At 40.0% G+C, this 11,546-nt stretch overlaps 1 non-coding gene across 1 annotated transcript; it reads right to left on the bottom strand.

Moving 5' to 3' along the window:
- Window positions 1-5,614: 5,614 nt before the first annotated feature.
- On the bottom strand, window positions 5,615-5,720 carry LOC132634519 (small nucleolar RNA R71). Its single transcript, XR_009580237.1, has one exon. It is a non-coding gene; the product is annotated as a small nucleolar RNA R71 (small nucleolar RNA).
- Window positions 5,721-11,546: the final 5,826 nt, after the last annotated feature.

The raw sequence follows: 11,546 nt of genomic DNA, 5'->3' as shown, positions 1-11,546 counted from the left end.
AGAGGATAGCTATGGATTTCGTCGTTAGTCTTCCAAAGACCTTGGGTAAGTTTAATTAGATTTGGGTCATTGTTGATAGATTGACCAAGTATGCTCATTTCATACCAGTTCAGATCACCTATACTGCTCAGAAGTTGGCCCAAATTTATATCCGCGAGATTGTTTGTTTGTATGGGGTCCTTATTTCCATCATATCCCATAGAGGCATGACATTCACATCCCAGTTTTAGAGGACCTTGCAGTCTGAGTTGGGCACTAGGTTGGATTTTAGCACAGCTTTTCACCCTCAGACAGATGGTCAGTCTGAGCAAATGATTCGGATTCTAGAGGATATGCTCCAAGCTTGTGTGATTAACTTCGGTGGCCATTGGGATCTGTTCTGGCCATTGGCAGAATTTGCGTATAATAATAGTTACCACTCGAGCATTGATATGGCCCCGTTTGAGGCTCTTTATTGAAGGAGATGTAGCTTTCCTATTGGGTGGTTTGATGCATTTGAGTTAAGGCCATGGGGTACTGATCTTTTGAGAGAGTCATTATACAATTTAAGGTGATTCAGGAAAATCTCTTGGCGGATCAGAGTAGACAGAAGGAGTATGCGGATCGAAAGGTCCGAGATCTTGAGTTCATGGTTGGGGAGCAGGTTTTGTTGAAAGTCTCACCCATGAAGGGTGTGATGAGGTTTGGGAAGAAGGGCAAGCTCAGTCCTAGGTTCATTGTTCCCTTCAAGATTCTTAGCCGAGTAGGGGAAGGTAGTCTATGAGTTAGCTTTGCATCAAGGTTTGTCTGGCGCTCATCCAATGTTCCATGTCTCTATGTTGATGAGGTATCATGGTGATGGCTCTTTTATCATTCGTTGGGATTTAGTCTTGTTAGATGAGAAATTGTCTTATGAGGAAGAGCCTATTGCTATTCTAGATAGAGAGGTTCGTCAGTTGAGGTCCAAGGAGATTGCGTCAGTGGAGGTTTAGTGGAAACAATGCCCCGTTGAGGAAGCTACTTGGGAGACTGAATCAGATATGCGTAATAATTATCCCAGCTTTTCACTGAATCAAGTACCTTTCCCCTTGTTTCTCTTCCTTGTCTGTTCGAGGACGAATGATTGTTTAATTGGTATCTGATGTAATGACCCACTAAGTCGTTATGGGCATTTTGACCATTTTACCCCTGCTAGTTCATTTTCAAGAATAGGAGCGAGTCTAGTGATAACTTAAGGAGCTAGAATGCTGAAATAAAGGCATTTGATTGTATTTATGCACTTGTTTGAAAACTAGACTTATTTTCATTGGGGGTGACCTAGTAAATTTGACCTCCGTTGGGAATTCCGAGGCCATGGGTAAGTCCATAACATGTTTTTACATTGATGTGCCTATTTGGTTTGCGTCTGTAGGGCCTCGTTTTGATGTTGGGATTTTGGGTGAAAAACCAAAGCTCACTGGTCGATTGGGACCGTTGCAGCGGGTGTTATACCGTTGTAGCGAGCTCGCCATAGCGGGGAGATGGTCGCCGCCGCGGGAGTCGGGGAATTAATGAGGTCCGCCATAGCAGGAGAAGTCCCGCTAGAGCAAGACCGTTGCAGCGAAACATTGACCACTGCAGCGTCGACGGAAGGCAGAAACTGACTTTTACATCACAAATTTCGAAGCCATTCCCCACATAACACCAAAACAGTTCCCAAGAATATGAGAGGCGATTTTCTAAGGCTAGGGTGAAACTCTTCTTTGAAGGTAAGACTTAACCCTTTTGTTGTTCATTTCTTTATCCTCTTTAAGTTCCATGATTAGCTTAAGGTCCTCTAATGGTGAATGAAAAATTAGAACCCTAGAATTAGTAAACGATTGAATAATGAAGGAGTTGTTGATCTTATCATTGTTTATTCATCTAGAAGTGTAGAGTATCACTTTCTAGGATGAGAATTGATTACTTATGGTGGAAATTGCATATTGAGACTTAGGGTTCTAATAAAAATGAGAATTTTAGCATAAAAACTGCTTCAAAGGGATTGAATCAATTGGAAACCCATGAATTGGAATAGTATGACATTGGGATTGAAATTATGATAAGTTCAGCACGAAATAATGGTTTCACCATTTGAAAAGGGTAGAAATAATTGGGTTTTCTTTCCCAATTGTTGTTCTTGTTAGGGTAAATGATCCATTACTCACTTAGCGTTATATTGCTACACTTTGAACGTTCTGAAGTTTTGCGAAAGGGAAAAGTTGTTGCGGAGTAGCTTGCATTGTTCTGGTTCTGCATCTGAGGTAGGTTACTGTCTACTTGAGTTAGACATTGATTAGTTGAATGTATATGTAATAGAATTGATGGGAGAAAACATGTATAGGTCTTCGGACATGAAGTCTGGTTGGAAATTCCTAGGTTGGTACTGATTGATTGATTATGTAGGCTTGTCGCCATTACTTTATGTACTGAAACTTGAGATGTATTTGTTGTGTTATAACAAGGAAGGAGTTCATAAATACTCTTCTTGTTGATTGAGATTCACTATGTTGATGAGTTAAGTTACTTGAGTCTTGATATGACTTGTGGCTTGATGCCTTGTATTTCTTGACATGATATTGTTGGCTGAATCATATTCCATATTGACTATTGGACTAGAAATACGTTGAGATTCATATTATGATGAGACACAGAAAGAATGTATATAGAAAGGCACATTTGACAAGAGGTGAGGATGTGGCCTAGTTATGGGCTCGTGATCCGAGGTCAATTCCAAAGCGAGAGGTACATGGACATCATGGGTCCCCTATAGGTCATGGATAATTAGGCAAACATTACCAGTTGGCATGTGTGTACACGGTTGAGATACTATTATTGTTGCATTGCATTGCGTCAGACATATATTATTCCCGTTGATGGTTGTGGCTGGACTTATCTTATTCCTGTGTTGGCTGATTTCTGTTGATGACATTACTTGGTTATGTGATGTTGTGCCTATTTGTCTATCTTATTAATTTTACGAACGTATGCATGATACTAATAAGTCGGCCTATGATATCTACTAGTACATGTTGACACCTAATTTGACCTCCAATAATTTATTTTAATTATTTAGAATTCTTGAAACTCAAACGGAGTGGGATAGGCACTTATAAATTCAAATGAATTTACAAAATTATTTCAATATTATTTTGCTATTTCATTTAGCAAAATAATGGCAAATATGTGTTGTAAATCATTTTAAGATTAATCACTATATTTCTATATTTTTTCATAATAAATAAAAAATGAATTAAGAAATTAATAAATTAATTACTTAAAATCATCAAAGGTTCAATTGACAAGTATTGCACCCCGTTTAATTCAAGAAAATTGATTAATTGAAATAAATAATCATTTTACTTTTCAAATGTTTAATTTCTGCATAATCAAGGTACATTGACAAATTTTAAATTAATCATGATTAATAAGATTTTTAATTATGGTTATATTTGCAAATTGTTTATTATGGCTACAATTGAAATAATCAATTGAATTAGTCAATGAGGGCCATAATTGAAAAAAGCCAACTTCATGGTTCAAATCAATTAGGGCCGTATTTTCAATTTTAAGTCTTTGTAAAAAAATTAGCCGTGCCTTTAATGGGTTAATTAGTGGCACTTGTGCCATAATTGAAATGTTCAATCAATGAAATTTTTAATTTATGGCTATTTGCCAAAATGTCACGTTTTGTGCGTCCTTATATACACGTACATACACGGGTATATGATGTACTGCGTAATTTCGGCACATGTGACGCTTTTGGCGAAGAGTTTTACTTGTTTTCAAACAAGTTCTTGCCGTTTTTATGTGGTTTTTATTGTACTTCAGGTATTTAGTGTTTTGATGGCAAAGGTTGGAGAAGTTTGTGAAAATGCAGAAAGAAGTGGAGAATATAACAAGTCACTGAAAGAGGCAACTTGACGGAGCAATTAGACGGCCCGCAGAACTTTCTGCGGAACGTCAAAAGTACCGTAGAACGGTCACAATAAGCAGTGCACTAGAGATCAATCCTGCGGAGCAATTATACGGACCGCAAAACATTTGACGATCCGTCAAAGAGTAGCGTAGAAAAATGCAGGAGACGTTTGATGGTTGAAGGGCCGCAATTTGATGGTCCGCAGAATGAACCTGACAGGCAGTTTTGTCTTTTTACTTCTCACGACTTAGACTCTTATAAATAACTGATAGAGGGTTTTTGTAAGATACAATTCACCAGATTTCAGTTTTATTTCCCTTAGCACTAAATACTCATAGTTTTTGAAGTCTTTTGGGATTACAAACAATTGCAATTAATTTCTCTTCAATTCCAAGCAATCATTTGTAAGCATTATGATCTCAATTATTTCTTATTGTTCTTCTTCTTCTTCTATGAGTAGCTAAATTTCCTTACTAGGGTTGTGAACCCAATGATGGGTGTTTTGTGATTGGGGATTGTTAGCGATATACGCATAATGGATTGTTAGGGTTTATGTGTTCTTCGTTTTCATCATATAGTGAGTGGTTGCAAACATTAGCTAATGCCATAAAATTGGGTTTATTTGGGAAAATAACTAGGGTTTGGTAAGAACACATAGAAAGAACTCAAGGCTTTAAATCTTGTTTAATAAATTCACTTAGGAATAAGAGGAATCTACTTGGCATAATTAACCGTTCTTCATGCATACTTTCTTATCTTTGGAAAAAGCATAGAAAGAAATGGTCTTTTCTTATTGGATAATAGTCTAGATTCACATAGAGGTTAAGTGCATCCATACAAACGATCCATTAGAAGTATATTGAGAGCAATACCCATGATCATACACTTCATCTAAAGGGGACACAACCTTGGTTTCTTTTATCATAAATTATAATCCAAAGCAATTAGTCAGCTATTAGTCATAAACAACCCACTTTTACAAACATCATCGGATTAAGACATTAGACCTAAATTAAGCATTCTACGAGTTTAGTAACCTTTTCACACCATATTCCCTGTGGGATTCGACCCCAACCTTGTTGGGTTACTATATTTGACATCGTCCGCTTTATGCTAATTAAAGGTGTAATTTGAGCGTATCAAATTTTGGCGCCGTTGCCGGGGAATACGGTTTTGAAATTACTAAATTTTCTTTGATTGAAGTCTTTTTCTTATTCCATCACACCTTGTTTGCTATTCCTTGTAAACCAGGTGAACATGAATCAGAATCAGCAAAACCAACGGGCCGGTAACCAAGGGGTCGATTGAATAATCAGGCGAATGAATCAAATGACGAGAATGTTTTCGCTGATCTTGTTCCTGAGGAGGATTATGCATCTGCTATTATTCATCCTCGGGTTGGAGCTGCAAGTGTCAAGATTGATTCCTCTTTATACTAGTTGTTAAAACTTGAGGGCTACTTTCAGAACTCTACCGATAATGATCCTTAACGTCATTTGTAGAATTTTGTGGATGTATGTGCTAATCACATCCAAAACAACGTTTCACAAGATTCTATTCTGCTGAGGCTTTTCAAATATTCCTTAGCTGGAGATGCAAAAGCATGGTTCGAGAAGCTGCCCCGGAATTCTATTACTACATGGGCAGAAATGGTAGTAGTCTTTCTCAAGAAATGGTACCCCCTTAGCAAGAAGGTTGAGATTCGTGACAAGAACTATGAATTTAAGCAGCGACCAGGGGAACAATTACATGAAGCTTGGGAGAGATTTAAGGAGTATTTGCAGAAGATTCCAAATCATGGTTTTCCGGAGAACATATTAATGGAGAAGTTCTATCATGGGTTAGATCCAATGATGCAATCAATTGCCAACAATGCAGCTGATGGTTGTTTTATGAATAAGTCTTACCGATGAGTGACCAACATACTTGATAGGCTGACTACGCACAATTAGGCTTGGCACTCAAACAATGATGATATTATGCCTTATGGTAGTGTCATGATCCAGAATATGGTAAAGGAGAACCAAGATACCTAGCAAACATTGGCTGAGCTTGCAATGAATATTTCCTTACTAAACAAAAAGTTTGATAAGACCCAGATTAAGAAGGTAAATGTTTGTGAGGATGAGCCAGGTATGCCGAAAGGGATGTACCAGACCCAAGAGGGTCCATTTCACGAGGGACCTCCTATGCAGGTAGAAGATGCTAACTAAGTGAATAATTCTCAAGGGGTTTATCAAAACAGAACTACCAAGGTGGTTACCAGAATCAGAATCAATGGAGACCAGCAAGGTCAGGGTGCCTACAACAGCAACAAATCAAGGAACTACAATAATAATTATGGTGGTATGAACCAAGGGGGCTACAACAATAGTAACAATTTTGGGAGCAAGAGTTTCAATCCTTATATACCACCGAAAAGGCAATCAACAGAGCAAGGTAGTTCAAGGGTTGAAGCAATGCTTGAGAAGGTTCTCGTAAATTAATCAAAGTCTGAGAGGACATTATCTGGGTTAACGGAGACAGTGGGTTCCTATACAACAGCTATTCAGAAGCTCGAGTAACAGATGTGAGATATTTCTAGAGAGCAGCACCCTCCTAAAAAGGGAGGACTTCCCAGTGACACTGTTCCAAATCCGAAGAATGGGGGAAGCAGTGTAAACCGTGTGTTTTCCATCAGTACTTGGAGTGATAAAATACTCCAAGGTGCTGATAAGAAGGTCGTGGAGCTTGAGCCAATTGATGAGGAGGAAGATGTGCAGTCTGAAGCACCAATTATTGTTGATGAGAATCCTACTGATGAGAAAGTTGTTGATATGCTAGAGATTTTGAAGGAGATGATAACAAGAGCAAGCAAACTGTGAAAGGGGTCTCTGCCCTTTGACTCAGATTTTCAAATCTAAACCTCTCTTTCCTCAGAGGTTGGTGAAGAAGAAGGAAGATGCTAAGTTCGAAAAATTTTATGATCAGCTGAAGCAGTTGTCTCTGAATTTTCCTTTATTGGAAGCTGTCAAGGAGATGCCCGATTTTGCTAAATATTTGAAGGACCTGCTGACCAACAAGAGACGGTGCAACATAAAATCGTGAGTTTGACTCACACTGTGAGTTCTATCATTTCGACAACTACTATTCAGAAAAAGGGATATCCTGGGGCGTTCACCATTCCTTGTTCTGTTGAGCACCATGATTTTGCTCGTGGTTTGTGTGATAATAGGGCGAGTACTAACTTGATGCCACTTACTATATACAAACAATCAGGTTTAGGGATGCCAAGGCCGACTACTATGAGGTTACAGATGGCTGATAGATCTATTAAGAGACCTGTTAGCATGGTTGATGATGTTCTTGTGCGGGTGGGTAAATTTATGTTGCCCGCAGATTTTGTGATTCTTGACTGTGATGTTGATCGGGACATTCCTATTATTTTGGGGAGACCCTTCCTTACTACGGGGAGAGCTTTGGTGGATTCGGAGAAGAATGAAATTAAGTTCCGAGTAAATGATGAAGAAGTTACTTTTCAGGCAAGCAAAGGGATGAAGTTACCAAGTGCTTACGAAAGAATTTCGGTGATTGAATCTTTTGATGTTGTTGATGAAGTGGTGGAGTTCAAGATGGAAGAAGAAAGTTTGGGTGAATCTCTGGCTGGTATTCTTGTAAACTTTGATGCTGAAGACATAGAGGGTTATGTGGACACAGTCAATTTGATTGTTGGGTTGGGTTCATATTCTTACCACACAAAGAAGCTGAATCTTGATATGGAAAATAGAACAACTCCTCCAGCAAAGCCTTCAATCATTGAACCACCAAAGTTGGAGCTTAAGCAGCTCCCATCACATTTGAAGTACGAGTTCCTTGGTTCGAACAATACATTGCCAGTGATTGTTTCAGCCCTACTGACTGAGGAGCAGATTGTGCTACTTTGGAGGTATTGCGTGAATATGAGTGTGCCATTGGTTAGACCATAGCAGACATTTGGGGAATTCCTTTTGGGATCTGTGAACATAAAATCCAGTTGGAGGAGGATAGCAAGCCGAGTGTAGAGCATCAAAGGAGAGTGAGTGTGAATATGCAAGAGGTCATCAAGAAAGAGACCATCAAATAGTTAGATGCTGAAGTGGTTTACCCGATTGCTGACAGTAAATGAGTGAGCCCAGTCCAATGTGTTCCAAAAAAGGGCGGCATCACAGTGGTGCCCAATGCAAAGAATTAGCAGATTCCAACGAGGACTGTAATCGGATGGAGAGTTTGCATGGACTATCGCAAGCTCAGCACTGCCACTTGCATAGATCACTTCTCTATGCATTTTATTGATCAAATGGTTGATCGGCTAGCGGGGCGTTTTTATTATTGCTTTCTTGATGGTAATTCGGGCCACAATCATATCAACATCGCCTTGGAGGATCAAGATAAGACGACTTTTACTTGTCCGTATGGGACATTTACTTTCACCAGAATGCTGTTTGGTATTTGCAATGCACCGGCTACGTTTCAGCGGTGCATGATGTTAATATTCTCTGATATGGTGGAAGACCTTCTCGAGGTCTTTATGGATGACTTCTCGGTTGTTGGTGATTCTTTTGATAACTGTCTTGGCCATCCGGGTCAAGTGTTAAACGCTGTGAGGAGACTAATTTGGTGCTAAATTGGGAGAAGTTCCACTTCATGGTGAAGGAAGGGATCGTCCTCGGGCATAAAATCTCTGAAAAGGGGATTGAGGTCGATCAAGCCAAGATTAATGTGATTTCAAAGCTTCCTCCACCTATCTCAGTTACGGGCGTCTGGAGTTTTTTGGGACATGCAGGTTTCTATAGGCGTTTCATCAAATATTTCTCAAAGATTGCTAACCCAATGTGTAAGCTCTTGAAAAAAAGGCTAAGTTCGAATTTGATGAGAAGTGCTGCTAGGAATTCGATGAATTGAAGCAGCGGTTGACCACAGCGCCGATTATTGTTTCTCCTGACTGGTCTCTACCGTTCGAATTGATATGTGATGCAAGTGGCTTTGCTATCGGTGTTGTGCTTGGCCAGATACATAATAAAATCATGCATCCTATCTATTATGCAAGCAGAACATTGAATGTGCTCAGATGAATTACATAGTGACGGAGCAAGAGCTTCTTGCAATAGCTTTTGCTTTTGAGAAGTTTCGGGCCTATTTGTTGGGGTCCAAGGTCGCGGTATACACTATTCATGCTGCATTAAGATACCTGATGGCAAAGAAGGAACCAAAGCCGCGATTGATCCGATGGTGCAATTGCTGCAAAAGTTTGACTTTGAGGTGAAAGACCGCAAAGGAACTGAGAATAAGGTTGCTGACCATCTCTCTCGGCTTGAAAAAGCTGGGAGACCTTCTGATAGCTAGATATAGATGATGAGTTTCTAGATGAGAGGGTGTTGGTTGTGTCAATGGAGGTGGCACCGTGGTATGCCGACATTGATAATTATTTAGTGACAGGCATAGTTCCAGAAGAGATCAAAGCATACCAAAAGAAGAAGTTCTTGTGGGATTCTCGTCAATACTATTGGGACGAGCCTTACTTGTTCAGAACATGCACTGAAAACATCATTGGGCGTTGTGTTTCCGAATGTAAAGTGATGACGATTCTAAAGGCATGCCATGACTCTCCTGTTGGGGGTCATCATAGTGGTAACCGGACTGCTGCGAAGGTTTTTGAATGTGGTTATTACTGGCCAACTATCTTTCATGATGCAAATCTATTGGTGCAGTCTTGTGATTAATATCGGAGGCAAGGGAGTATACGCAGAAGGAAAGAGATGCCTATGAATTTTGTGATGGAGGTGGAGGTATTCGATGTCTGGGGGAATGAATTTATGGGACCCTTTGTGAGTTCTGGTGGCATGAAATATATCTTGGTTGCTGTGGACTATGTATCGAAATGGGTAGAAGCGGTGGCTTTACCTAACAATGAGGCCAAGAGTGTCATGGGGTTCCTCAAGAAGAACATATTTACTCAATTCGGTACTCCGAGGGCTATTATCAGGATGGTGGTTACCACTTTTGCAATAGAGCCTACGCGGGATTGATGGAGAAGTATGGCGTAAAACATAGGGTGGCAACACCTTATCATCCTTAAACAAGTGGGCAAGTTGAAGTATCCAATTGGGAGATCAAGAGTATTCTAGCTAAAATGGTGAATGCAAATAGAACTGATTGGGCCCGCAAGCTTGATGATGCTCTATGGGCTTACCGAACTTCTTTTAAGACCCCGATTGGGACTTTACCCTTCAAGCTCGATTTTAGAAAAGCTTGTCACCTGCTGGTTGAACTTGAATATAAGGCTATGCGGGCCTTAAAGAAATTAAATTTTAATTGGGAAGAGGCCACCAAACTCAGGTTGTTTCAACTCAATGAGATGGATGAATTCTGGTACTAGCCATATAAAAGTGTAGCACTTTATAAAGAGAGAATGAAATAGTAGCATGACCAGAAAATCCTGAAGCGAGAATTCTACAAGGGTGATCCTGTCCTACTATTTAACTCTCGATTGAAACTGCTACCGGGTAAGCTTAAGTCAAAGTGGTCCGGTCCTTTCGAGGTTGTAAGTGTTTCACCCTATGAGGCGCTTGAACTGAAGTCCGAAGATGGAACTCGGATATTTAAGGTGAACGGGCAGAGGGTGAAGAACTATCATGGGATGGTTGTTGGAGATAGAATTATTGACCGTCACCGATTGAAGCACAATGGGACGAATGCTGACTCAATGAGTCCTGACCAAGAGTAAATTGGTAACACCGTCGTGCTGCAACGTAAAATCAAGCGCTTCTTAGAAGGCAACCCATGTGTAGTCTTTCTATTTTTGAAATTTTTGTAATCTAGGTAGGATGTGTATAGGGTAACGTTTGTTTTGGTGCAGGATATGAACAAGATGGAAGAAAAAGTTGCAAGAACGCCGATGGAAATTCTGCGCCAGTTTTTACGGTCCGTCAAAATTTTGACGGACCGTAAAAGGAAGTGCAGAATAAAGGTGACAAACATCACCCACTGTTCCTGTTATAAGGTGCGTTATACGGACCGTCAAAATTTTGACGGACCGTAAAACGGAACGTCTAATGGCACAAGAGAAACCAGCTTACTGTGAGGCGTTAACGCCAAGATTTGACGACCGTAAAATTTTATACGGTCCATCAAATGAAGCGTAAACGTGCCACAGTCTAATGGTTGCTAGTTCATCATCCCAGATAAGTACCTAGATCGTAGAAAGGGCCGCAGAATGCGGTCCGTATAAAATTTGACGGGCATTTTTTTCTTTTCGTAATTAACACACGTATAAGTATTCAAAAGGCGGCTGGGTAAGTTTAAACACAAAGAAACCGTTCCAACTCAAAATCCTCCACCTTCCCTTTCCCACTCAAACACGAATCCCTAAAATTCCTCCCATTCACTCCCTAAAATCACGTCTCACTAACCCCCATTTCTTCCTTTCCATACATAATTCCTTCCTTCCCTTTCCCAAAAATAAACCCTAGCCGTCTCAGATAAAAATAAAACAGGGTGCCTGTGTAAAGAATTTTGATTGTTTGTGCTTAACTCTCCATTCCAACAAGAAAGTCAGGTATGTGATTCTGTATTCCTATGATCCTCTCGTTCAAGTGTTAGTCACGTATGGTTG

The sequence above is a fragment of the Lycium barbarum genome, chromosome 3 (genome assembly GCF_019175385.1).
Source record: "Lycium barbarum isolate Lr01 chromosome 3, ASM1917538v2, whole genome shotgun sequence".
Classification (NCBI taxonomy): domain Eukaryota; kingdom Viridiplantae; phylum Streptophyta; class Magnoliopsida; order Solanales; family Solanaceae; genus Lycium; species Lycium barbarum.
The sequence above is the reverse complement of the archived record's forward strand: the minus strand, read 5'-3'. Positions and strand labels throughout refer to the sequence as shown.